Source organism: Acanthochromis polyacanthus, chromosome 2 (genome assembly GCF_021347895.1).
Source record: "Acanthochromis polyacanthus isolate Apoly-LR-REF ecotype Palm Island chromosome 2, KAUST_Apoly_ChrSc, whole genome shotgun sequence".
Classification (NCBI taxonomy): Eukaryota; Metazoa; Chordata; class Actinopteri; family Pomacentridae; genus Acanthochromis; species Acanthochromis polyacanthus.
Genome location: NC_067114.1, coordinates 17,829,488 through 17,853,282, shown reverse-complemented (window position 1 = coordinate 17,853,282; position 23,795 = coordinate 17,829,488). Strand labels below are relative to the sequence as shown.

The 23,795-nt window shown below is 40.8% G+C and overlaps 1 protein-coding gene and 1 long non-coding RNA gene across 4 annotated transcripts in view; one reads left to right on the top strand and one right to left on the bottom strand.

Moving 5' to 3' along the window:
- The window catches only part of LOC110961457 (MAM domain-containing glycosylphosphatidylinositol anchor protein 1), a 193,996-nt gene extending 191,902 nt beyond the window's left edge, over nt 1-2,094 (bottom strand). For 2 of the 3 annotated variants that reach the window (XM_022209079.2, XM_022209087.2), the window contains exon 1: nt 1,189-2,094. The gene's annotated coding sequence lies outside the window, so the exon portion shown is untranslated. Of the gene's footprint in view, nt 1-501; nt 764-1,188 lie in introns of those variants that run through there. The other variant, XM_051938119.1, reaches the window with a different exon arrangement.
- On the top strand, nt 8-23,473 carry LOC127530772 (uncharacterized). Its single transcript, XR_007937413.1, has 2 exons — nt 8-539; nt 21,150-23,473. It is a non-coding gene; the product is annotated as an uncharacterized LOC127530772 (long non-coding RNA).
- Nucleotides 23,474-23,795: the final 322 nt, after the last annotated feature.

The window sequence follows — 23,795 nt, the reverse complement described above, 5'->3', positions numbered from 1 at the left end:
ATGAGAACTTGACGCACAGACGGGAACAGCCTGGAAGTGTGATTGGGAAAAGAAGTGGCAGCTGAGTGACTGCTACCCAAACAGGAGAGGTATTTTAAATTGTTTTGCTTTTTCTACATGTTCAAACTATGTCTCCTTCAACCCCCTCTAAGCCCTGGAAGTAATATTACAGAGCAATTTATCCCCCGCTGCACAACCTCCACCGCCTCATTCAACTTAAAGGGCGCGTAATTCAATCACGAATCGTGGATTATGGAAAAGCTTACAAGCGGTGCCGTGTGTGTCAGAGAATTGGAGATTGACAGGATTGTGGATTTGTCGCTGTTTGGCGGGACTAAACTCGCGCTGCGCTCCGCTCGCTGAGACGCAGAGGTTGGCGCAGGTGGAGTCAGGACAGGAGGAACACTCAGACTGCAGTATTCATGGAGGAGCCGCTACAACAAGTGGGGGTCATGCACTTTAGATCCCAAAACACCCACACAGACACAGACAAGCCTTTACCTTCACATCAGTACAATTACTCCTACGCCGGAAGGGAGGTGAGAGTTCGAATCATGTGCATGAAAAATCCACTTTTTTCTGTCCGTGTTTCCATTTGCAGCATGTTTTAAAATGCATGGCAGCCTTTAAAAAAAAAAAAAAAAACCTTTCGTGGTCACATGTTGCTGTGATTTATCTGCACAGCTCGTAAAACTGCGGAAAATGGTAGATAATAGAGCCTTCTGTGTGAGTCTTCCGACCGAGCGTGAGGGTTTCCTCCGACGACTGGCGCACGCGTTTGCGTAATGGCTCTGCATTGACAGGTTGCATTACAAAGCGAGGACTGATCAAAGTTTCATGAGCTTATATGATGTATGTGAGTTAATGTCCTGCATTACGCTGACGTGTAGTTGGACATCTTTGCATTGGCTGCACGGGCAGGAATACGGAAAGGCAATCCCACAATTTAGATGCCATCGGTGGGGCATATTAGCTCCAATTAGTGCAAGCATGATTAACTTTAACTGTGTAGCCTCGGGTGGAGCTGAAAATGCTGCTTGATTTAATGCGCTCTCGAATATGTGCACGTTTGTTTCTTGAAAAAAAAAGGCACGTGCATGAAAAGAAAATACATAAATCACACAGCATCCTAACAGAAATTAAAATCTTTGTCTCTGTGCTGCCACGGAGTTACTATCACGCCCCTACCTTGTCTCCGAGGTGCCGTCCTTTGGGTCAGTCTGCTCCCCGGCGCAGAGCGCACTGCTCCCGGCTCAGCAACGAGGATTCCTCCGCTCTCCGTTCGGTCAACCCGCCTCCGTGCCTCTCCACAAAACCAGTTGAAAAGTTATATATCCTCCTCCAGTGAGCGTCCAATTGGAGCTTTTAACAATTCCCGTAGAGTATAATGTGGAGTTTGCCGAGCTCCCAGACCTCTGAAATAATCTCCTCGGTGTGCTAAACTTTTATTTTACGCACTGAGAGGCGGTCAGCGGAGTCTCACCGCTGCTCGATTCCACAGAGTCTCTCCTCCCAAAGATGGAAGTAAGAATCACTTTTCCTCCAACAAAAAACAAAACACTCAACCCAGACCAGTTGGGGGAGAATCCTACACACCCAGTCTGCACTTGTGTGGATTATTTAGGCTACTCTGAAAGGCGTGGTTGGGATGGCTTTACTGTCTCTCCTTCTGCCCGGTGACAGTCTAGTGAAGACCCCTCTAACACAATCATGCGCTCTGAAAATGAGCTCCCTTCCGCTCGTTCAATCAGCGCTGTGTCTGTGGGCTCCAAGTGATGCTGGCCAAGTGGAATATGTGCGCAGACTGAGAACGATCGCCTCTGTCTGTGAAAAGAGAGAGAGAGAGAGAGAGAGAGAGAGAGAGAGAGAGAGAGAGAGAGACTTATACACAGATGCGCTCACAGCTTCCACACAGAACAGGTTGTCAGAAGAACTCCATTGCTTCCCTTCTCTCCTTTCCTTCCTCTCTTGGTCACTCTGGAACAGGTTTTCCACCCTTTCGCGTGCCACAGGATGTCTGTAAAAGCCGAACAAGCAGCAGCTGCTTTCGTATTTTCCCCTGTTGTCGATTCTTTGGTGGAGTTCGCCAGCTGCAGTGTCACCAAACGCGGATGCCAATTAGAAATGAAATCCCAGAAAGTTTTTTTTTTTTTTTTTTTTTTGGGGGGGGGGGGGGGGGGGGGATTGATGGAAGAGCCACTAACATCACCACCCCTCTGTGTGGACCAATTATTTATGACAGTCAAAGCAGCACTGTTGAACAACCCCTCTCAAAGCGCGCGCGCACGCACACTCTCCACAACACGCAAACAGATTTACAGTGCCTCCTCCTTCATCTCTGTACATTCACAGGCAGCAGAGTTGTTCGTGTGGGTTCCCGATGAGGCCACTGGAGGGCGTGTTTCAGCTCACCTCCACCCTGTGCGTGAGCTTTTATGCTCCGCGTGTCCGTGTGTGGTGATGAGGGTCTGAAATGAGCGTGCGTAGAGTCCTTGTGTATCTGGCTTCTCCATGAAGGTGTTGGTTGCTCCTCTGTGTGCAGCTGCAAAAAATGAAATAGACAAATATCAAACAACATGCTTTTCAGAGTAGAGCTCACAATCTGTCACTGAAGCAAAGGATATGTCCTTAATTTTAGTAAATTTATTTATACAAAGCAGCAGCTACATGTAGCTTGTACTCTTTAAATTTAAATTAAAAAATGCTCTTCACCAGAAGCAATTAAAGCAAGGACAGTCAATGCAGTCATGCAGCTTAAAAACAGCCGTATGTGAACTTGCAAATGTATAATACCGTAGAGTCCTTGATCGACGGATACTAAACGAAATCATTTATGGTGTGACTCCCTTTGTGATTCCCATAATTCTATGTGACACAGAAATAAATCCATGTTTTAACCTTGAGTATGTATCGCTGATGATTATCAGTTTGGTTAATGTTTTCTTTAGCCTGCTTGGAGTACTGAGTGGGAGGATTTTTGCAGTTTCAGGATACTTGGCATGTGTGAATGTTTATGCTGTATATTATTAAATACAATGCAGTTGTAATCCATTTTACAGCATAATCTCAGCACATAGTGCGACATTAATATCCCACAGACCATTAACCTCTGCATCTCACCTCAGCGTAAAGCTAAGTGAGAGCTCAACCAGATATGTATTTTTCTTATTCTTTACTTTGTGGTACAATAGTTGTATCCAAATGTTTTGTTTGGTCAAGTTCAAGTTTGGTCTTATCTGCAGCGGATTCATTTTCCTGTACTTAATTAGTGATATGACACACACACACACACACACACACACACACACACGCACACGCACACGCACACGCACACGCAGAGTGCAGCATCTCAAAAGAACATCAATAGCTGAATCCATGAAGTGCATTTATCATTGTGTTTAAGTGGCCACTTTTCTCTATTGATCCAAATTAGAACCAGCAACCCTCCAGTCAAATGTCCATCTGTGTAATCTACAGGTAGTCAAAGTCTCTGATGTTAAACTTCAAAGTGATCTTTCTTACTGTACTCTGAATGCCTTCTATACAGGCTGAATAATTCTGCTGAGACAAGCATTGTTAATTAATCCCGCATGACAGTTTGGAACACATTTTCAAGAATTAAAATCCCAAAATAAGCTCTATTGCATTACATCACCAACCATCTAAAAGTGTTACTTGTGCGATGGCAAAATCCTGAAAACTTTAGATTTAACTTCTTCCAAGTGTTCGGTCTTTAAACTGGAAGTCTTGATTGTTGTAGATCTTGGCAGCACAGAGAAATGAAAAGTATACTTAGAATGTTTTTTGAAGTCAACTATTTGGTTATTCAGCTGAAACAAAATCATGATCACTGGGAAAGAAGTTGTTAGAAGAGTAAACTTTTAACGCAGATTGTTCCGTGCCAAACATGGTGGTAACATTTGTACACTTCAATCATTTCTGGGCAACAGTGAGCGGCAAACATTTGGGGGTTTTCATCTGACATTTCTAAACAGAATCAAGACACTCGGTAATTACTCGGCACTCTCAATTCAAATGAATCTTTTATTCAGAGTAAACAAAATCATGGGATCTGGCTGAAGTATCTGTGTCTTTCCTTCCTTCCTTCCCTTTTTGCCCCCCATATTGGGTTACAGCCAGCAGTCTTTGGCATGTCTTGCTGAGAGCGCATCATTGCTGCTTAAGGCAATGAATCTCGAAAGACAACATGTTGTAGGAACAACCTTGGGTTGGAGCCACACTGAAACACACACACACACACGCACACACGCACACACACACACACACACATTCATCCCACTACATAAAACAGAGTGTTTTGATTTTTTTTTTCCCAAAGAATTGCTGAAGGATTCAGAGAAGAGTAATAATTGCAGGGGAGGTAGCGAGCCAACAAAGAAGTGAACAGACAACAATAAAATACTACACTTGCCAAAGCCTCAGTTTTTGAATGTACTGCAGGTTCACACAGATGTACAACTGTTTAGTAGCTGGGTGGGGCTGCATGGTGAGCATGACAAGGACATTTTTTACACATATTACTGTATAAAATGTTATGTAAGACACTCTTTTGTCCAGCATTTAACTGCTGGTGAACTAGAGGTTTTTCATGCAGTGAATTTATAAGCTGTATGTATTTTAAACCGTGTTGTCACTCACGATTTCTGCTTTGTTGTCATTGATAGCAAGGTAGCATGGTGTGTTTGAAGTCCTAACAAAGGCACCACCCAAAGCACAACAGAGTACATCAAATTTCAGGACAGTACCTGGAAATTTCAGACTTTGGCATCTTTACATTCAGTGAGTGAACCTGAAAAAACAAATCCTCGTCTTTCAGAGAAATCATCTGCTGTGTTACAGAATACCAAAGGTCTATGCAGCAGGGTCATTTTATCGAAGACACTGCTGGATGCATTCGGTGACTGCCTTCGCAGATAACTAACCACTGAAACTATAGCTGTAGTGTGAAACTAATACATAAAAGAGCAAAATGAAGGTAGCGATAGCCTAAGTGGTATTGCCTCACAATAAAAAAGGCAACACATTATATTACAGCTTTCACATTACAGTGTAATTTTGTCTTATTGAAGGGTAACAATAAAACATTTTCAAGCAAAAAGGTGAATGGTGTGCACGTCCAACTATATTTGTGAAAGTGCAAGACAAAAAAACAAGCAAAATAGGAGAAGGAGGGGTTGACTGCCTGCTGAACTTTTCAAGGCCCATGTTTTTATTATTGTACGAAAGCATCTCATTTTACTGTATAATGAAAAAAGAAAAGAAAAAGGGTAGCTGTAGTTAATGTTGCAAATACAGAGGTTTTGTGGACAATAACTAGACCTTGCAAAATACTGAGGTCACAAGTTGACATTTAACAGGAGCATAGTGAGGTTGATATTCTGTGCTTTTGTATAAATTATTAGAAAATTACAATAATTGCATGAATACACAGCGGAGCTCTGGAAAAAGTACAAGGCTTAAATATGAAATACCCATGACACCGAGCTTGTTATGAACAAAAAATTCCAGCTAGTAACATCTTGAGAAAAATAAAATCGCTGTCGGTGCCTTTAAATGTACTGTCTGCCAAGGCTATTATTTTGGCACCCCATCAGAGTACTGCAGACTGTAACATGATCCGAGGTGCTTGGTTAAATTTTTTTTTTTCTGGTACCATGCTCTGTAATTGATGTTCCCATCAGTGTAATTCAATCAGAGCTCAAAGTGCTGTATATCAGCGCCAAGCACTTTCCCACATAGAAACAGCTAAACGGACAGAAAAGATACACTTGAGACTGGCAGTAATTTCATTGTGTGTTCAGTGTGTGTGTGTGTGTGTGTGTGTTCAGTGTGTGTGTGTGTGTGTGTGTGTGTGTGTGTGTGTGTGTGTGTGTGTGTGTGTGTGTGTGTAGCAGAGGCACTGGGCAAAAGCAAAGCAATATAACTCTGGTAAGTAGACATGATAACAGGCATCGCAACTTGACAGCTCAACACGTCCACACACAGACAAGGATGCAAAGTGGACGCTGCAGAGAGAGGAGAGGATTCTCTCCATCGGCTCCACCTGCTCAGAAAGCTCAGTTATTTTAATATCAGCAAAGACGTTTTAACCCTCGTTTAGAAATCACTCATCGAATCCATCCTCACCTACAGTATAACATCTCAACCCGGTTCAACTTCCTCGCCATCAAACACGAAGCAAAACTCTCCCGAATAATATATCAAGCTAGTAAAATTACTCAAACAGCCCAACCCCTACCTGTGTGAACTGTATGGATGCTCAGTGATGAGGAAAGCCACCCGCATGACTGAGGACCCCTCACATCCCCTCCACCACTGCTTCATGCTTCTGCCATCAGACAAATGCTACAGAACCCCACTAGCCAGGAAAAGCATTGACAAGAAATCTGCAATAACACAAAATAGACCACACTGTGTTTTTAGTTATTTTGTGTGTTTTGTTTGTTTTTATTTATTGTACTGTGTTTTTAATCTGTGAGGGCCTTTTAAATGTTTGAGTGTGGTTTTTAAAAGATGAATTTCTGTTTTTGCTTGGAACAGACAAAGTTATCTATTCTATTCTATTCTGAATCCCTGAGAGAAATTAAAGGCTAAAATTTCAGACATTTAAAAGATGACACTTGTTCTCGTCTAAATACACAGAACAAACATTACAACAATATACCGCAACCTGCAGGGTGTCATCAAGTGGTAAAAAAAAAAAATCTTAGAAAAAGAATGAGATGTTTCTTACAATAAATTTATATTAGTTTAACTTCTAAAGTCAACACAAACTGGGAGAGATGCAACAGGCAGCAATGCACCCAGCAGGGAGGATACTTCTTTTTCAAGTCCAGCTGTACTTTCTTGTAAGATAACGCACCTCTCAGAATCGAATTTGAGAGGCAACATGTCCCAGTCACCCTGACTAACTCCACTTTTATGTTAATTTGCATCGTTAGTATAAATATTTACGCTTGCTATATTTGAAGTTAATACACTGCTGCTAAAAAAAAAAGATGCTAGAACAAATTTGCCCACATTCAGTAGACTGAGGCAAGTGTTGGAACAGGGGGGCATGAGGCCATCCCCACTCATGTGTCATCTCCTCATTTATTGTGTTGCTCCTTCAGTCATATGAAAAAAATGGGTGTCAAGTGCGGGATATAGAGCTCGTACTGAACAGGTTTGGTAGGTCCAGTCGGAGCATTCAAATTTCAGGACACTTCTCTGTCAGAGAGAGTCTGCAGGCCTGTAAAGAGGATATTTAACCCTTTAAGCTTCAGTCAATTCCAGCCGTTTTCAGTACAAAAAATCGCTAATATTCTATTTTTAAATAAAAAAAATTACGAAAAATACGGGGAATATTGGACACGCATCGGGAGGTGCATTTCCTTGAAAACGACCGATTCGGGGATTTTATACCGACTTCAGGACATGTTTTGGATAAAATAAGTTTACTGGCTTGTGTCATCTGATGTAAAAAGTTGGATTATGGCCGTTTTTTGTGGAATCTTTTTTTTTGTGTGTAATAATAAACCCGGAAATGTGAGTCGCGCTGTGTGCTTTGAAGCCGTGTATAGAGAACGGATGGATGAATATTTGTTTTTGTCGGACAAATGTGTTTTTCTCACCCGCTGTGGTAATCGCATCTGAAAGTGGTTTATACCGGCGGATTCATGAGAATCTAAGCTTTCCATCGGTGTATAGTGTTTGTATAATCGCGTTTGCACCCGTCGGACATTCTTGAAATTCCTATGCAAATTAGTAGGTGTACCGCCGGCGGTACACTGAAGCTTAAAGGGTTTGTTTTCAAGGAAAAAGGTTTAGCACATAATCTTTCTGTGTTTTTTGTATGTCTGAATTGATTTGAATGTATTTGCTCTGCAAAACATCAACATTGTATTTCTCTGCAAAGACCAGATTGCATTCGCCGATTCAGTTTTCGACGAATCACTGCCTGGCAGAGTCTCTGAAAAACTAGGTTCCTAAAAAACTAATTGAGACTATTGAGAGAAATGTATTTTTGGCCAGATTATGTTTGTTTGTGACGTATCACAAACATGCTTCTAATTAACATATCTCTCATTTATTTTATTACTTTTCTGTCACTCCTTTACAGACAAACAATTACATATTAGAGGGAACCCAGTAAAAGGAGAGGAAACGTTATTTTAAGCATGATTTTTCATAAACCTATAGTTTGGGTGCCAAAACCTCTCTTAACAGTAAGTTAAAAGTCGAAACTAAATGACAAGCAAAAACTAAACCCATTGTCCTGGATGACAGTCCTTTTGCTATACCTCCTTATGTGGACAGTTTTCCTATTTCAAACTGGAAGCCTTTCCTACTGTATCATTTATTAAAATTTTCTTTCCGTGACAAAATCAATTTGTTTCAAAATGAAATCCCATCTCTTTCAAACTGTAAATGCAGTTTAATTACATAGGAACATCATTTTTGGGAGACAGGGTTGCACTGCCAGTGTAATACATTGATTCTTCCGAAAAAATCTGATCACAGGCAACAAAAGAATGGTTCAGACAGGGCTGAGATTTGCTACAGACCAACCGCTGGTCATCCACAACTTTGCTTCACTGAACTAAATCAATGGAACACCACTACCGTCATGGGATTTCAATACTGGCACTGGACATGAATCACTGCTGCATAATTGTCCACAGTACACACAACATTTGCAACACGATACTCTTCTTTGCTTGACCTTTTCGCTCAGGTTCCTCCTTCCAGAACTCTGCCTTCCTTGAGGGCATCTCCCTGACATTGTTTGAAACAAACTATTTTGAAAACACAAAAGTTGCTATTATTTTTAATGACCATAACTGCTAAAGGGAGCAAACAGAAGAACAGATGGGTTACAGTACCATGGAAAAGTGCACCACTGACAGATGGCTAATAACTGGTGTAGAAGTAGACTCATTTGCTTTGGTATAATGTTTGCTATGTGTTCATGTTGTGGTGTGTTGTGCATAACTGATCAGCACCAGTTAAAGAGGCCTTCCTTATATTATAGAGAGCAGCAACAAGAGAAATTCAGTTGTTTTCTAAAGCTGATGGATCATTTGTTGCACCTGTATAGCCTCCAAAAAACAAACAAGGAAAAAAATGGCTATCATTAGTTACAATGTACAGAACTGTGTGCGTGTGTGTGTGTGTGTGTGTGTGTGTGTGTGTGTGTGTGTGTGTGCGTGCGTGCATGAGAGTGCGTGAGTGGAGTGTGAGTGTGTGTGTGTGTAGGGCACAGAGACAGACAAGGGAGGTATAGCTGTCCACAGCCGTGTGACACCAGCCGGTCCATGTCAAAGTCTCCACCCACCCCATATGCACACATCAGCGCGCAAACACACACACTTACATCCAAGAAAGGGTCATTTTTCACTGGGTAATTGGCGGCGAGGCACATTGCCCTTGGGATTCGATAATTCATAACCTCCTCCCATCCGATATCGGATAGCGAGTAGGAATGGGCTGAGACAAGGGGTGGTGTGAGCCGAGAGGAGAGGAGGAGGAGGAGGGGGATGGAGGCTGCATCATTAGAGAGGAGAGGTAATGGCTCTTATTGATTCCGCCCCGCCGGGCCCCCTCACCATTTCATGTTTAAAACAACACTGATCCTCATTACCCAGGCAGCCGCCACTGCCCTGATAAGGAAGAGAGGAAAGACACAGTGAGATGAGGTGAGAGGAGAGAGAAGAGAAGTGGGGGTGCAGCAGAGGAAAGCATTAGGGAAAATAAGGGAGGAAGGTAAGGAGAGAGGTGATAAAGGAGGCGACAGTCAGGAGAAAGAGGAAAAAGGATGAAAATGGGTGCACAGCTTGTGTTTTGCTGTCTAATGCCTCCGTTTGAGTGGTATAAGTAATTACTGTCACCCTTTAATGCGTGTAATGCAGTATTACTTGTTTAAATCTCCCTCCCTCCCAACGCCTCTTCCTCCACCCCCTGCAGTGTGTAATAAGACTAAAGAATTGACTCAAACGCAGACTGCTAGGATCTGTCTAATAATTCTCCGTGCTATTATCCTCTCTTTGCTGCTAACACACAGCGCTCTCTGTGTGTTTGCCCACCGGCAAGCACTATCATTACTGCAACAGTCGTGTAGGACCAGCTCTAATGTCTTCTCCCTGTCTCCTTACTCTCTCCTTGACTCGCCAAATTTTTAGTTTTTATTAGAAGAAGGTATTCAATCACATTGCTCCAAACTAACAAGTGGAGGATCAAAAGTGTTATTCTTTTACAAGCCTGTGTTTGTGAGGACTCAAGGACTAATCTCTTTGTTTGTTTGGCTTGTTTTATCATTTATCCTTAGCTTATTAGACAGTCGTACGTCCAATGGGTCGATAAATCCAGTGATAAGATACCGTCTGGTCGAACATTGCGTGTGTGTGTGGGTTTCGGTTTTTATAGGTCAGTGGGGGCTTTAAACTGACTGAACATCAACCAGTGGAGACCTCTAGACTGGTCGTTGACAGTTAGGAAGTGGTTTTTGGGGTTGGAGTTAGAATGAGGTTAAGGTTAGGGGCAAGGGAATGCAAAATGTGAATCGGTCCTCATGGGAATAGCGCAACAACCGTTTGGTGGCACAAAGTCTCTGCATAAAGTTATTAAAAAACTACCACCAAGTTGATTCCACATCAAATTTTAAGACCAAGTCATTTCCTTTTTTGATATGTATCCTGTTGAAAATGTCATCCGGGCCAAGAATTAACATAGTTATGAAGTCTTTCCTGCTACCTGAAGATCAAAATAGCTAAGCAGAGGTGTTATCTGCTTGCAGCCCACATACCAATCCAAATGTGTGTGGGATGAGTATGATAACATCATAACAAAATCCTATTCCCTCTCTTTTCAAACCAGCTATTGCTGATAAAATCATGCAACACTTGCTTTTAAAAGCAGCATGGTGGTATTAGTGATCCATAGTCTAGAACTAACAGAGATACAACTATGTATTAATTAGAAGGTTTACTATCCACACCTTGTAGACAAACATGATACAAGCCCCCAATCATCCCTTTACATCTCCTACGTGCTGACATTTCAGTTAGTTGTGGACAGCATTATACGTATTCTTTATATAGTGTATTTGTTTTCATTTAAGAAATTGGCATCATTTAAAGTACGTCAAACAACCTGTAAGGAGTTCCTTTTTCTGTAGACATGTGCCTTACACTCTGATAACCTCCGAAGTACAGGATTTACTTCCCTTAAAGCTTCACGGCTGCAGTCCCTGCTCAAATAGCTCAATGTCTTTGAATGCTAACAACAAAAAAGAAAGAATATTTTACTTAAACAACAATCTGTGACTGTGCTAGTAAACTTCATGTATTCAAATTCCCTCTGGTCCACGTCGTCATGTCAGTCTATCTAAAGTTTTCATTCAATCTTGAATAGAAACAATCAGACTAGAATTTAAAACAGTATTACCGAACACCAAGAGGTTTCATCGACTGTGTATTCATGTCGTTTTGTGTGCACATTTCAAGATTAATGCATCCTTCCAAATCTGTACCACAATCATGAATCACTTCAGTCTATGTCCTACTTTGAACTAACTCATCAGCTCTATCAGTTGTTCTGGAAGTCCCTCTATTTAAACTTTTTTGTATCACTTATTCAGCATTGGCCATGATGAAAGGAAATTACACTGAAAAAAATCTGTGCATCTCTCAGCATCTCATTGTCTTAGCATCTTGTTGTGGCAGACGAAAAGAATAAGTAGGACCAGTGCAGTCAGGTAGTCTTTGCAGCTCCAGAGAGTGTGGTAAGTGCAGAATGAAGACTCTAGACTACACTTTAGCAGGAATCATGTCTTTTTTTCTGCCTGGATAAAAGAAATTCTTGGAGGAACCACAGCAGCTTCAGCTCCTCAAATCGCTTTTCTGCTCTTTCTGCCCACACTGACAGCAGAGGAGTCTGGGGCTAACAAAACAGTCACTTCTCTCCTGCCCATGCTGTTACCCCCTTCCTTTTCTGTGATGCCCTCTCTGCCCTTATTCCCTGACAACAAACAAGCAGTCAACACTCTTCACTCCCTTTCAATTATGGGTCTATTCTGATGCTCTCTCTCCCCATATAGGCCTGTTAGCAGGGCAGAGGAGGAGGAGAAAAGGCAGTAAATTGGAGAGGCTGACCCCTGGGGGGATAATCCTTGCTCTGTGGCATGTTGAGGGTCAGCTCTTTGCATTCTGCATTGTAACGAGTAGAGCATGAGAAAGAGAGAGAAGAGAGACTGATTATTCTGATTAGCTATGCATTCTTCCGTCCATCTAACCCAGTGTAATTCTGCCATCCACACATACACGCACAGACTCACTCAAAGCCTGACCTGCCAGCCAGCAGATCCTGAGATAAGCTAGCAAAAAGGGCAGACTGTCCACAAAGCAGAATTTACACAGAAAATCATCAGCAGAGAGACATGTCGGTTCTCGTCTTTTGACCTCATAGATAAACCACTAACTGTATCAACTCGGCCTGAAAACCCATCACGCCCCCTAAGCGGCATTGCTGCTTCAACATCAAATGTTGTGTGTGAATCAGACTCAGCCATTAATAAATAATGATTTGCCACAAAGATTGTCTAGGTCTCTACATTCCCATCTCTTAGATGTGCAGTTGCCATCAGCCTCTGTGTATGTGTGCATGCATGTGTGTGTGGTTACTAGTGGAGACATACTTTCCGCAAAATGCCTCTATTGATGGTAGTCAGGTCAATGGAATCCTTGCAATAGTCATCCACACAGTCAATTACCTCACAGAAAGGCGGGTTATCTTCCAGATAGTCCGAGCTGCAGCTGGCTGTTTGCCCAGAGTGTCTGTCAGGCATGAATGTCCTTCTTGAAATGGCTTACGAAATAATAGGAATTCAAATATTGTGCCTGTCTGCAATTGACACTGGAACTGAGGTCAAGTGAGGGAAACAGTTTTCATCTGATATTTGGAACAGATCAAATCCCAAACATACCCTTTCAACTCAGTCATGTTGAGTGTTGTTCCCCTTTCAGTATCCCCCGTGTGCTCATCTTAGGTGCTGGTTCAGATTTGACCACTCACATAGTTGTGAGGCAGGTCAGAAACACTGACTTTGACCAGGGTGGTCATTCTTCCACAGAATGGAGCTCCAAATTAGTTTTTTAATCTTGCCCCCAGGACTCTGGCTCATTAATTATTCTGGTAGTCTTTTCATGTGGGAATGAGACAAAAAACTGAACTGCTCTACTGCCAGAATTTTCCCTTTATCCCTTTTTTTCCCAAACACAATGGAGGTATTCATTTGCAACATTTGATGTGCAACTAAAGAGTGTTTTTGTTTAGACACAGCTTGGCTTTCTATGGAATGCCAAGCGAAAGGTCAGATCAGGTAATAAGGACTTTGCTTGTTTAGACTCTGGACCTTCGCTCCCAATAAAAGTGCCACCCTTGAGAGTACCCGGAATGGGGAAACCCAGTGTCGATTGAGTTGTATGAAGAAAAAAAGGCATTTCTGGTTAAAGATGGTTTCCATTTGCAAAGCCACCACATGAGTACATCGTGTGTTCAGTAGAGATAGAAAACAAGATGTGCTGGCCCTTCAGAAGTCCAGTCTCCAAAAGCTTTGGAACCTGGTTGATTCCTAAATGTAGGCCTCTGTGGCTATCTACCAGCTAAAAAAAAAAAAAAAAAACAGAATATAGAGGTATTCCTTCAAAGGCTAACCCCTACTACCCATACAAACAGAACAGATGCATATTATTTTTTTAATTTTATCTATTTATTAATTTTTTTAATTAGTAAATTAAGGCACCTTTCTCAGCATTCAAAGTAAATTGCTTTCTATCTTGGTTTGATCTTTCCTTTTCTTTGATACCTCTAAATTAACAAAAATCCCTGCACAACATTACAGTAGTCCTTTTGGTCTTCTGTAAAAAAAAAAAAAAAACATTAAAAAATCATCCCTAGGAGACTGATCACTGTGGATGAAAAAAAAACTGTTGGTAAAATCTTGTTCTATGAGAAAGTATTTGAACCAAACAAGCCAGACAGGTCCAATAAAAAAATAAATAAAAAAATAAAAATGAATAAAGACAATAACTTGCCACATAGAAAAGAAGGGTAGAGAGACAATATAAATCCAACTCATGTAAAACAACCCAGGAGATTGTAGCCAGCATGTGTTAATTGAGCGCTACAATAAATAAGCACGGATCAGATGAGACCTTCCCATTCAGGCGTTGATCAGCTATGGGAGAGTGATGAGAATCGACTGAGAGTCTCAATTTCCAATAGCAATCACAGTGTGACATCTCTTTCTCCAATTAGGACTGGAGAGAAGGAGAGATGAATCCACTGGGAGCCGGTGTTGCTTTGAATAAGTTGTTGTCTACTCTAACAGTCTCTCTCTCTTTGTCTCTCTGACCTGTAAATGATGCGGACGCCGTTGAGCCCACGAACCCATTCTGCCAGCAGCTATTGTGTGCTGCTGAGTGAATTACATACCAAATATAGAGTTACTCGCAAATAACTCTTGCATTTGCTTGATTTGAACTGTAAACAACTTGCCTTAATGGAGACTGTACGTCCGCCATGAAGACTGAATTTGTTCTGCTGAAGACATGCACCAGGTCTGATAACGGATCATTTTGAAAGCTAAAAATGCCTGGAATTAAGCCATTATTTTAAATTGGCAAGCAAAATAACTGCATATAGTTATGTGGTATCTGTGTGCCATTAAGAGAGGGCTGCAAAACTGCTCTGTATGACCCCATATTCCGCTAACATGCTCTGTAAGTTCATGGAAGCCACAGAGACCACGGACATCAGCAAGAAAATGTCAGAAATTTAATAGCAAAACCGTTTCATGAGTTTGAACTTTTATGAGTCCTCAATTAACTCTTGGGTCCATTATTGACCTCTACAGTGAAATATTGCTTTTTGAAAACTTCAGATCAAATTCATTATTCATTTCTGCAGCCTTGATGGGGGTTTTCGTCTTGGACGTAGCTGTACAGATATTATTATTTGATCTGCTATAAAGTATATTAAATATAAATATACCCTAATAATGGATTAACCTCATCCCTAGAACAAATTATTCTGTTCCTGAAAGTTCAATTTCTTTTCCTTCATGAGCATACTTCCATACCAATATCAATGTAAACAACATTGATCTTTCACTAAGAGTATGTCTCTTTCCATTGTTTACCTTCACATTATAATTTGGTAGATGCACGAAAAAATTAAAAAAACTTAAAAACGACTGCTTAAAATAAATGAACCCCATCATTAACAAATGAAACTGCGATGACAATGCAGCGTTCATTAAATATTCACACCAAAATGAAATATTAGCTGTTTTGCCATCTCGCTATAGCTAATTAACACATAGCAAGTGTTTCAACAAGCACCGCAAGAACCACAGGTGCCTACATGATTAAATAACAGATTTCCCAGCGGATATTTGTTATGAAATATATATGGCAAAAAAAAGTAATGAGCTTGCTGATTAATTGATTGTTAGAACAGAAGGTATAAATTGAAAGCGGAAATGCACTAAATCCACTATAACAGTGTTAATGTCAGTAAATTATGCTGAGAAGTGTATTAAAGTCAGGATTTGGTTCAGGGAAGTGGTATGCATGACTGTGCTAAAAGACCACATTAATGCATAACACTGCTTCTGAATGAACATAAACTTATCTGTTTGCAATGAAATAATATAAGTCTGAGTACTGTAGGCATGCAGGGTGACCCTGAGAAGTAAAGACTTTGCTTTCTTACTTCTGCGAGGTGAATGGTGTGGACTAAGTATACGGATGTATATATTAAAAGCTTCAAAGTTTACAATAGATTCGCTTTTGCACTTCCACTGTAAATTCATACAGTATTTACAGGTATACAACAACCGGTGGAAGGTTTCAGTGAATGGGGGCTGAGGATGGAAAGCTCAGCTCAATGAGAATTAAAGAAAACTGAACATGAACTTCAAAATACCAAGTTGTGAACTATGATGGTGAGGGAGTAAACCTTAATCTGCGGGAACTGAACTTTGAGCCAGCTCATACGATGTGTGAACTCACACAACACAGCCTGAAAGCATACCACAGAAAAGAGCAGGTAATAGTCACAAGCAGATGACTGAGGTTGTAAGAGGTTATTTAACAATTTTGTAGAATCATAAAGGCGGACAAGCATAGGAAGCAACCAAAGGCAAAGCTCAAAGACAGGTGGGATACAAAAACAGACGAGAGACCAACGATACAAGAAACAAGATTACAATCTGGAAACTGCAGTTTGGCGAAGCAGGGATATGAGTACTGCTGCAAGAGTACTGGAGACTAGATATGGACAGAAATCAGAATTATTAAGGTGACTGGAGAACAGATGAACTACAGATCTCAGGTGGATTGCCCAGTGGCAGGTGGAGTCATTTAAGAGGACAGACAGGAGGCCTGCAGCAAAGACAGAACCCCTCTGGGACCGAGGATAATGCAGGACGGGGACTTGGGGGTCGAGGCAGGGCCACTGAACAGGCAGCCACCAGACTGTGGGGTTCAGATCTGGATGCAGGATGAGTAAGAGGCTGGAAATCAGGAGGCCAGGGACCTGCAGGCAGACACTCCTGCAGAATATTGGACTTTGAATCTGGACATTTTTTTTTTTTTTTTAAAATCTATTTCCATTTGTCTGTTGCTATTTTGGCTCTCTAAAGTGGCAATGCGTGTCTGCTAGTCGATCAGTCCACCACTTGAATGAAATATCTGATCACTTTGAGGTGATTTTTATGACATGTTTGGTACGAACATTCATGGTTCCCAGCGGCTAAATCCTACTGACTCTGAAGATCCCCCAACTCTTTCCTCTAGTGACTCATCTTGTCAGCTATTTAATGGATTGCTTATAATTTCCTACAGATACTCAAGATCCCTGGAGGACAGGTTCCAATGGCTGGTTATATGTGACACTTATGTTTAATTAGAGGCATACCTCCAAATCCATTTGATGGATTTGAAGTCTTGTATATGGTTTTAGCAAAACATGTTTTGTCAAAACTTGCATCACTTCATCTTTCGTCTGGTTCCATGATTAAGTCAGTGTTTCTGTCTAATCAAGACTTTGTTTTATGATAAAAGAAACCTGCAAAGCTAATGACATTCCAATTAGTCTTAGCTGCCAGCGTCCAACATCAACACGCTTGTACTGTAAGCATATATTTTATGTGTTTTGGGGTTTTTAATCTTCAGTATGAGGTCTTGGACACTACTGTACATCCAAGCAAAGCATGTAATGGCAATTTCTCCGACATAATGTCCTTAATCTTATCTGAAAGACCTTTTACAAATAGACGCAATCTTGACTGTCCACTCGCTTCTACATCTATAATAAAAAGTAGACAGATGAGATTGTCAGGTGTTTTCCATTAGTGATTTAAAAGCAGCAGCCACTGCTTTAAAATTCTGGAGTGTTCAGTCTCTGTGGACTGAACACTCACATGACAACATGGAGGCACATGTGTAGCTGTGCATGCGTGTGTGTATGCGTGCACGTGTGACAGAGAGAGACAACAGAGTAGCAGCAGAGAGGCATGCAGGTCACAGCAGCAGGTAGAAATCTTGTTTTGCTTTTTGGGTAGTCATTTAGTTTCCAAGGTAACCTTAAACCTGCCTTCTCTAAAAATCTAGTAGATATCACCCAACGGTGCGTCAGTGGTGAGTAAAAATGAAAAGTCCATCCAGATTTCAAAACAGGCTTATGGAAAACAGCTTAAAACGTGCACACCAAATGTGTTGCTCATCACAAGGTGTCTTATTACTTTACTAATAAAGCAGTTTTCCATTAAATAAGGTTATTGGCAACAACCAAAACATGTACAAGATGGAGAAAAAGAAGTTGGATACAACAAGGCAGAATGTTTTAAAAAAATAAGAAGGTTTCTGCGCATGGATCAAAAGTTACATTCAAGCTTGTGAGGGTTGTGCTGTCAGAGAAACAGCCCAAAGCAACAACTTCACCTGCAGCCTTAATGTCAACACAACCAGAAACTACTACCCATTCAGTTGTAGCTACGAAATTCTACTATAAGATAACCCCTCTGCAGACCATGGGGTTTGTTTAACACTAAAACAAAAACTGCACTTGGTAGAAGGAACAGCTCCAGATTGTTGATCAAAGCTCTTTTGGAGTGTCTGTTGTGTTTCTGGTCACATCTCTGATCAAGGACCTGCTTGTTTGGTTTTGAAGTTTTTCTGGATGGCAAGCTCTATGAACAGTCGTGATGGTTTTTAAAATACTCCCATCTAACAGATAGCCAAGGCCACTGTGCTCCTGGTTACATTCAGAGATTTAGAAATGTTTTTAAGCCTTTCCTACAGACGCAAATGAGACGCATCAGATGAATTTCTAACTCTGACTTGTGTTGCATCGAAATTATGTATGGGATTTTTCTGATGTCTGAATTTAGCTCATCAGAATTCACATTCAAATTTTTACACCTTTAATGTTGACTCTGCATTTGTAACCATTGAAAAGCAAAGGTGAAAATTGGTTATTAAAATTTTGATGAGATAAATTCATATATAAAACAATTCACATACATAATTTTGATGCAACAAAATTCAAAATTAGAAATTCAACAGCTTTTAAAATTCAAAATCTGATGAGTCTGATTTAATTCCATACTTTCCACAGTTTTGTCATGGGATTCTACAGAGAGTTTCATGTCAGTTCTGTCACTTGGTATTTGTCCTAACAAGCTGTGTCAAATTTGGGACTTTGGGACTCTGATCGAGTTCAAGACTTGTGAACAACAACAACAAAACAAACGACTTAACCAGACTTGACCACAGTTTGGAGCCACTACAAACAGTATAAATTCTTTTGGCAATGAGAGCTTTTAGGTTTTGATTTTTAGTAAGCTTGCAAAAAAAATATTTAAAAACATGTTTTTACTTTAGCACTATGAGTTAGTGCAAATAGATTGATGGGGCAAAAAAAATTCAGTTTTAAAATTAAATTCATAACTCAATAATGAGCACAAAGAGTGAAAGGGCCTGGATGTACTGAAGCGCTCTTTTTATCATTTTAACAGTTTTTGCCATTCAAACACATATGACTTCATGTTTTGTTGATATTTGGCATTTGATGCATGCCAGGGAACAGAGAACGACAGCAACTTCAAACAGGCTCTTTTAAAATGTGTTCTAGTTCACTGAACACATTTCGTGCATTAGAAATTATGATTTAAACAATACACCAAATGATCTTCATAAGTGGAATAAGACATATTTATCTATAATAAAAGTTATTAGCGTGATGCTGCTGCAGCTTCAGCAGATGTTAGCTTGCCATCAGGTTAAAGTAAAGGTGATAAAGAGGCTCGAAGGTCTTCAGCAAGCAAACCTTCCTAAGTCAGGTTCACCACTTATTTCAGCATTGGCTTCTCGTTCACACATGATTATTTTATGGGAAAATCCTGTCAAATTAACTCTAACAATTGTATTATATGAAAGCGCCTAGTGGGCACTACATCACTGGTTTCCCTGAAATTAGTTTTTAAATGATTTTGCCAACTTCTCTGCCTGCCTGTCCCATGAGCAAAGATTAGAACGTTACCTCTGCAGTGGAAAACAACAGACAGCTCTGGTGTGACTGAACGCCTCTCAGTTGTTTTACTGCATCTAACTGTGGGCCAGGAACTTTTCCAGGATCAATAGTGGTTTATGATACTTTGAAACAATTTTACTTGATAGTTTTATTTGATTACTAACATACATTTTAGAAGCACCACTTTGTTTTAGCGATGATTTTCAGTGCAACTTATTTAAAGTAAGGTCATCATTTTGGACTGCAGTTTATGGGTACCTCTATAAAAGAAATTCAGCTCTCTGTCACGCACGTACAAACATCTATACACACAAAACACATAGCGGCTGTCTCTCTGAAACCCAACCTGGGCCGGCTTGTCCAATATATTGGATCAGTGCGGATAAATAAATTTGCTTTCCCACTTCCTCTCCACTCATCCACACACATACACACCACAGGCCTGTGCAAACTGTTAGCACCCACTGTGTGTAATGTGATATTACAACAATTAACAATTAGATCCTATGCAGCGCTGGTACATTAAATTTATGCTTCTGTCTGTGCCTCTTGCAGATGCGATGGTGCTGGGTGTCATTGGGAAATTTTATCACTGCTTGGGTAATAGAATCGGGGAGCGAGGTGGGAGGGGTCTGAGAGATTGTGTTGTCAGGGCTTCCTGACAGACGAGCTGAGCGTTTCCTTGCAGACCCTTCCCACCCTCATCCCTTCCCCCATCCCCCTGCTCCCTCTATTCCCTTCCAAATTAATGAGCTTTATTGGTATGAAAGTTCACACATAATATTGCCAAAGCAATTATATACAGTTGATGTATAATTTGGATAATGATGAGACCTATTTGTATGTGCTTGTGGAATTCTGTGTGTGTGTGTGTGTGTGTTTGTGTAGCCAAAAAAAAATGAATTAAATAAAAACAGAACAATAAAATAATTACAGCAAAATGACAACTCAAGAAGAAGAAAACAAATGAGGGGATGATGAAGGGGAAGAGTAACGGTTTTCATGTTTTGATCAAACGGTTTTCTCTCTGGCTCTGGCATGCGCTGATACATTTTTCTGCCTCCGGGGCAATGGAAGTTTCCTCTCCAAGGAGCTATTGAATTATAAATCGGTCCTCGGATGTTTCAAATTCTTTGCATTTATATGTTATTTTAATAAGGGAGCTAAATCTTTATTTTTCATCAGATTTTCTACAATGGAGCAGAAAATATTTATTTTTCTTATTTTTTTGAGGGCACAATTGACACAGACTTCCTTCTGCCTTTATTTGAGTCTATATGAAGCTTGTGGTTAATAAATCTGCACAGTTAATATTTTTTCCAGTTTAAATTAGTTCCACCGGTCAGGTATTGTGCTGGATTGCACTTAAAGATTAATAGCACTAAAGTTTGTTTGAGTTTTCTGTTCTAATTTGGTTGGGGAGGGTTGTGAGTGGAGCAAGGCTTCAGGGCCAATTGGCTGAGCTCCTCTATGCTCCACTGTACGAGTGGATATAATTAACAGTCTCTGAAAAATCATCTCATAAGTGGAATTTGCTTTTGTTTTGTCTTTAGACAACTCAGGATGTTACAGATGAACTTACCCTGCAAGACAAAGGCCTGGTGCTCAACCCAGTGAATGTAGGAGACAGCGACGGGCATCCTCCAGTTGAGCTCCTGACCTGATGCACCTTCATCCATCTTTGAAGCTGCAGGCTCCTCCACTGTGAAAACTGCTGTTTAGTCTGTGGGTCATAGCCGTTGACTCAATGCTAGCCACAAGGGATGATGCTCAACATGAGGGAAGGTTCATCCTGGACCTGCCAAAGACCCGAGTAGACCTTGACTCCATGCTACTTCTGCAGGTCCACGGTGAAATCACAAATGCACACCTGCAAGTGGATACAAAAACACATTTGACACAGCTAATGATGGTGATTTGCAACCTGTCACAGAATCACTAACCCACCTGCAGCATGTGCATGAGTGTGGGCATTCTTGGGCAACAGGAGTAGAAACTTTCTGATTACAGCTCTTTTTTTATGGAAATAACAATACATCAAATTAGAATGTAGAACCTGTAAAACAAAATGAAAGGGTGCCACAGACAAAAATGAAATCACACAGAATTTTCAAGCAAATGTGCTGCTTCGTGGAGATTGGTTTAGTTCCAAGGTATGGCTCAACTTTACTACATGCTTTGGTTCTCTCGCACCACAGCATCATTTTCACATAGAGCAGGATGCTGTGGGAAAGCTCTCAAACATTGCTAACACACTGCCCTCTCAGTACCCAACAGCAGACATTTAGTGACTACCTTGTGAAAGAACATAGTGGAGCATTTAGCAGCTAAAGTTTCAGATATTTTCCTCAGAAGCCGGTAGAGACCAAACACAGAGTTAAGGACAAAAGCACAAATATTTCGCATTCACGGCCAGATTAATGGTTAAGATGCTCTTTATCTGCTAGATTTAGCTACTCTTCTTAAACAAGTTTGCCAAATGAATTTGTCAGTTCTGTGTGCACAAATTGTTTCCTCTGTCCCCAAGTAGAAAGTATCACCTTTGCTGCAGACTGAAATCAATAGAGCTCCCAATCAAATTGTCCTATTTTCATTTTTTATCTTCTCCTACCTTTCTCACATCCTCTCATTGGCCTGCTCTCTCTGTCTCATTCATTTGGATAGTGTCAGATCAGAAACTGTGAGGAAAGGGACTTGCAGAATTGCCTAGAGTCTAATCTGCAGTGAAAACAAAAGGCGTACTGCCAAAGCACTTTATTATGCTTTGGCAATAATGGAGGGTCATAAATGGTACCTGCACAGCAAGGCTGAGTAATTCCTGCAGTGATTACTGTGGTGTTATTATTTATGACCCCCAATCATTTTCAAATACCTGTGCAAACAGCAGATAACAGAAAATATGTCAATGACAACACCTGTATGATGTGATCAGCTATAATGACAGAAAAAGAGGCTACAGAAAGATGGCTTTTTAACATCACTAGTGGGCAGCATGTTAGCCACGTTTGCTGTAGCTTTATATCTCTGACAAACGTTAAAAAACAATTACTCCACATAGGAGCTTTTAAAAAAGCTCGCTTTGAGGTGGTCAAAGGTATTAAAAAGTGCGAAGGAAAAGGTGAAACCCTAAAAAATGAAATACTGTTGTCAATTTTTAAAGTGTGGTCTTACATTCACACTCAGTGATGGTCTCTGTCCTTTAAAGCAGCTAGATCAGCTGCAGATAAGGAGACAGAGAGAGAGATTATGGTGCATATAAAATGTCAGCGAGGGTAAAGAGATGGGAAACAGAAGTAGTGCAAGCAGCAGCAGAGAGAGAGACTGTGTGAGAGAGGGAACTTCCAGAACATCATGAAATATGCAAGATAATTACTGGTCAAACTTTCTCTAAATACTGCATGTGTTGAGTTTTATAAGATGCTGGTGTCTGGAAAATGGGACAGAGAAAATGGGAGTAAGAGGACGTACGTTTGTGTCGTCTCCATGTGTGCATGTGTATGGGTGAGTGTGAAGCTGATGACATTCAGTTGTTGGATGACATTTTTGAAAATACACTTTAGAGGCACACACAAACACAAAGAGCGGCTGCACTTACAGTACATGTTCTAAGACATAAAGGCACAAACAGAACATGAAAACACACTGAGTGGGCATATTTGGGGCTATCTAAGATCTCATTTCAGAAGATGCTCTGCTTAAAATGGTTCCCCACTTGGGAACTGAAGTGAAGGAAGTGGAAGTGTAGCGTCGAGTCCTGATTGATAAACCATGTATGTCTGTTTGTGTGAGTGTATGTGTGTGTGCATGTGTCTAAAGTGAGATAGTGGCAAATGGAAGTTGTAGAGATCGAGCTGACACTAAAGGACTCTTGACATGATGTAGCTGTGTGTGTGTCATGTGTGTATAATTGTGTGAGTTACACTCCTTTTATTCATCTCTTAAGTACCTTGTTCTATCTAAAGAGGGAGTAAAAACACTTTCTTGGGTCTTGCATGTCAAAGACGAACATCTAGTCACAAGAGTTGTTTTGTTTTGGGGGTTTTTTTCCCCCCCACTCGGCTTGTAGCTTCTCACAGATCACACAGCACAGACGTGGCTTTGACTGTTGTGACCTGATATGAGGGAGGGAGGGAGGGAGAGAGGGAGAGAGAGAGAGAGAGAGAGAGAGAGAGAGAGAGAGGGAGAGGGAGAGAGAGAGA